The sequence below is a fragment of the Bison bison genome, unplaced genomic scaffold (assembly GCF_000754665.1).
Source record: "Bison bison bison isolate TAMUID 2011002044 unplaced genomic scaffold, Bison_UMD1.0 scf7180017864468, whole genome shotgun sequence".
Taxonomy (NCBI): domain Eukaryota; kingdom Metazoa; phylum Chordata; class Mammalia; order Artiodactyla; family Bovidae; genus Bison; species Bison bison.
Window position 1 is genome coordinate 76,857 of NW_011495029.1, and position 4,057 is coordinate 80,913.

The 4,057-nt window shown below is 50.2% G+C and overlaps 1 protein-coding gene across 2 annotated transcripts in view; it reads left to right on the forward strand.

Annotated features, from left to right (window-relative positions):
• The window catches only part of LOC105003395 (apolipoprotein L3-like), a 26,828-nt gene that overhangs the window by 8,809 nt on the left and 13,962 nt on the right, over positions 1-4,057 (forward strand). For both annotated transcript variants that reach the window (XM_010860532.1, XM_010860533.1), the window contains exon 2: positions 3,130-3,240. The gene's annotated coding sequence lies outside the window, so the exon portion shown is untranslated. The remainder of the gene's footprint in view (positions 1-3,129; positions 3,241-4,057) is intronic.

Here is a 4,057-nt window from a genome sequence, read left to right on the forward strand (position 1 = left end):
TTTATTTCTCGCTTCCACTGTATAATCATAAGGGATTTGATTTAGGTCATACCTGAATGGTCTAGTGGTTTTCCCTACTTTCTTCAATTTCAGTCTGAATTTGGCAATAAGGAGTTCATGATCTGAGCCACAGTCAGCTCCTGGTCTTGTTTTTGCTGACTGTATAGAGAGACTCCATCTTTGGCTACAAAGAATATATCAATCTGATTTCGGTGTTGACCATCTGGTGATGTCCATGTGTAGAGTCTTCTCTTGTGTTTTTGGAAGAAGGTGTTTGCCATAACCAGTGTGTTCTCTTGCCAAAACTCTGTTAGCCTTTGCCCTGCTTCATTCTGTACTCCAAGGCCAAATTTTCCTGTTACCCCAGGTGTTTCTTGACTTCCTAGCTTTGCATTCCAGTCCCCTACAATGAAAAGGACATCTTTTTTAGTATTAGTTCTAAAAGGTCTTGGAACACAAAGTGATGTTGGTGTCAGGATTTTCTGACTTATCCCAAAGGAAGTCCAGCTTGGTTCTTATCTCTAAGGAAAAGAACTTTGATCCCATCTCTTCACAACAAGTTTTTTTAAAGTTAGCATTAATTGAGCACCTACTCTGTGTCAGCGATCATGTGAAGCACTTTGCATGCATGATCTCAGTTTTCTCCACAATGAAATTGAACAGATGAAGAGACTAAGGCCAAAAGTAGTTCAATAACTTGTCCAAGGTCACATAACCTGCCCCTTCCTTATGGGTTTCAACTCTTCTCAACCTGAGGCCGTTCACTGCCAACAAATGACATGGAGGAAACATTCCTGATGGGATCTTGAGAAGGAACAACCTTAGGATCCTGCCTGGAGGAGGTGTGTCTGCCAGGAGAAAGCTAGCCTGGGGGGATCTTCCCAAGAGGATCTGGATAAAATTCCTGGCACACTTGTGTGGTTTACCTGGACAGTTTGGCCTCAGCCACAAAACTCTCCCAGGCATTGTCTTCAGTGAGCAGGAACTGCAGTTCTTCCCTGTTTACTGTCTCTGGGAAATACTCAATGATGACGTCAGTAAAGTTTTGCTCTCTACACATAAAAAAAAGAAAAAAGATTAGAAGAAAGTATGGTGGAACCTAAATGATATTGAGTTTAAAGTGGCTCGTCAGTAAAGCATCTGCCTGCAATGCAGGAGACACATGAGATGCAGGTTCCATCCCCAGGTCAGGAGTATTCCTTGGAAGAGGAACTGGCAGCCCACTGCAGTATTCTTGACTGGAGAATCCCATGGAGAGAGGAGCCTGGCAGGCTATGGTCCATGAGGTTGCAAAGTTTGGACACGACTGAGTGACTGAGCAAACAAGAACTCACATAAAGTGGCTCAAGTTCACCTTCCTGAGCAAAAGTCATCTGGGGTACTGTTAATGGATTCACCTGGGCTTACAGGTAGTCTTCTGGGTACAGCTTCTGGGTGTCTGCAGGGGTGCTTGAGATCAGTAGGAGCAGTATCTGCCTGAGGCAGTCACACCTGGTAAGCAGGTGTTTATATATGGGAGCACTGGGCAAATGCCCTAACACAGCATGGGGGAGGGCCGATGCTAGAGAAAGAGGTTTCCACCTGAAACTAACACATTCCAGGTAGAGGGGACAGCAGCACACTGGGCAGGACCTACTGTGTGGCAGGCACTGGCCCAGAACATGACACACATGATATTTCACCCCCATGAACACATAGGGAAACGTTATTTCCATTTTACAGGTGAAGTCGGTTAAGGAGCTCCAGGTCACACAGGTGGGATGCGGCAAAGGCCAGACTGGGGTTTAGCTCAGGGTCCACTGACCCTCGCAGAGCAGCTGTGTGGACAGCAGGGAAAGAGCTGGAGGAAGCAGCCTCTGTGGTGATGCCCCAGGGCCTGCGAGCAGGAGGAGGCTGAGACCAAGGGAGAGGTCAGGAGAAGCTCTGGGATGCTGGGAGGCCACCTCCCCTGCCCCTCCTGGCCTTGGGGACTCCCCCTGCTGTCCCCCCTCCCTGTCCTGCCGGCACTTCTGAGTCAGTTGCTAATGACAGTGGGAGAGGAAGTGAGCACCTTAACTGATGCTCTCTTGAGAGAACCAACCCTATTTCCTTTTAGGTTCCCCAGAAAAGAGTCATCATGGGCAGAGGAAAGAGGGTTGGCCCTCTCTTGTAGACTTTCCTGAGTTACTAAGACTCTGGACTTCCTATAAAGTCCTCCAAAACAGACCTATTGTCAAGTGGAAATAAGTTGAGGTAGAAAAGAGCAGTGTGCTCTCAGCCCTTCCTGTGAACTCTGCATCCATCCAAATGGCCTTGATCACCCAGCCTGGGCCGCTGGGACCAAAGTCACTGGTGTCATTGTTGCCTTCACGGACAAGACTACAGGGACCTAGACATCACCAACTCAATGGACATGAGTTTGAGCAAGCTCCAGGAGTTGGTGCTGGACAGGAAAGCCTGGCGTGCTGCAATCCATGGGACTGCAAAGAGTGGGACACACGACTGAGTGACTGAACTGAACTCAACTGAGACAATAAAGGTTGTAGGTAACATGCTCAGAATGGCTAAGTGGTGGTCTTAGGGCCCTCTCCCAGGTACCATGGGAACAGAGCAGGGGACTTCCTGGGGATTTCTCGGACCAAGTGTTGCCAGAATTGGGCTTTGAAAGATGAGCATAACTTTGCCACGTGGTAGGAGCAGGTGTTTCTGGAAGAAGGATCTGAGGTAGGAAGTGCCTGGAACCTGAATGAGTGTGCCCCTTAACAGCAGGAGTATGACCAGTATGCAGTGAGCAGCTGGTATCTTCTGGGACTGTGCCAAGTGCTGGCAGTGCGAAGGTGAATAAGGCAGGCAGGCTGGCGAGTGAGGGTGGATGGAGAGGGTGGAGGGGCTGGAAGAAGGCCATGGAGTAGACGGAGCACTATTGGCAAAGGACCTCACAGTCTGTTAGTGGTGGGTCATCCTTCACAGAGCCCAAGGCACAACATACTTGGTCATGAAGGACTGAACAGGATAGGACTGGGCTTGCGTATCTAAGGGAGTCAACAGGGAGGATGGGATTAGCTCAGGGTGGGGCCTGGTGGGCAGGGTGTTTGTTTAATCTGAGCAACCCAGATGTAAGGACATTCACTTTCCCTTTCGCTTCTCCAGGTATATCTGGGCCCAGAGGGTATATGTGGTTTATTGCACAGCTGGTGGCAGCATCTGCAGAGCTGAGAACAACTGGATCTTGTTCACATTCGGCCAGTGGAAGACTCCTGGGTAAGCATGGGGAAGGACTCCTCCCATCTCCCCATCCTCAGGACAACTGCCTGAGAAAAGGATGATTGTCACTAGTTGACAGAAGGAAACAGAACCTCAGAGACATGAGGTCATGGCCAGAGGGGCAGGTTAAGCAGGAGCAGAGCCTGGATGTGGGGGCAGGTGTGTCTGAGGGCTTCCTCCCACCCCCAACACCTCTAAACGGTGCAGAGGGAGGTTGACACTTGCTCAGGTGGGCTCAGCTCAGGATGTGGACTCCTGAGACGTGAGTGGTGACCCCAGAAGGAAGGTGGGTGTTGGGGGTGCTCAGCCCTTGGGAAATTTAGAAAAAGCAGATGGGTAGAGGACAGGAGAATCAAAGCTTCTTCTCTTATGGCCTGGCCACATTGAGGCTGCCCCCAGGGTAGGGAAAGGGTTCCTTTTGAGGTACAAGGACTCCAGGTTCATCACCACCCTGTCTCTGAGTGTCTGCTCAGTGCCAGGTCCTAGAGGGAAACTGAGGCCTGAGAGGGGAAGGACAGGAGACCAAGTGGGTAAATGCAGGGCATTGCCTTCCTGTGCTCTCTGGGCCCTCAGCTCAGGGCTGCCCATGATGGTTGATCATGTGTGGGAAAGATGGTCCAGATGGAGGAAGTGAGAAGGGCTTACTACACAAGGTCTACATTCAGTTCAGTTCAGTTCAGTCACTCAGTCGTGTCTGACTCTTTGTGACCCCATGAATCGCAGCACACCAGGCCTTCCTGTCCATCTCCAACTCCCAGAGTTCACTCAGACTCACGTCCATCGAGTCAGTGATGCCATCCGGCCATCTCATCCT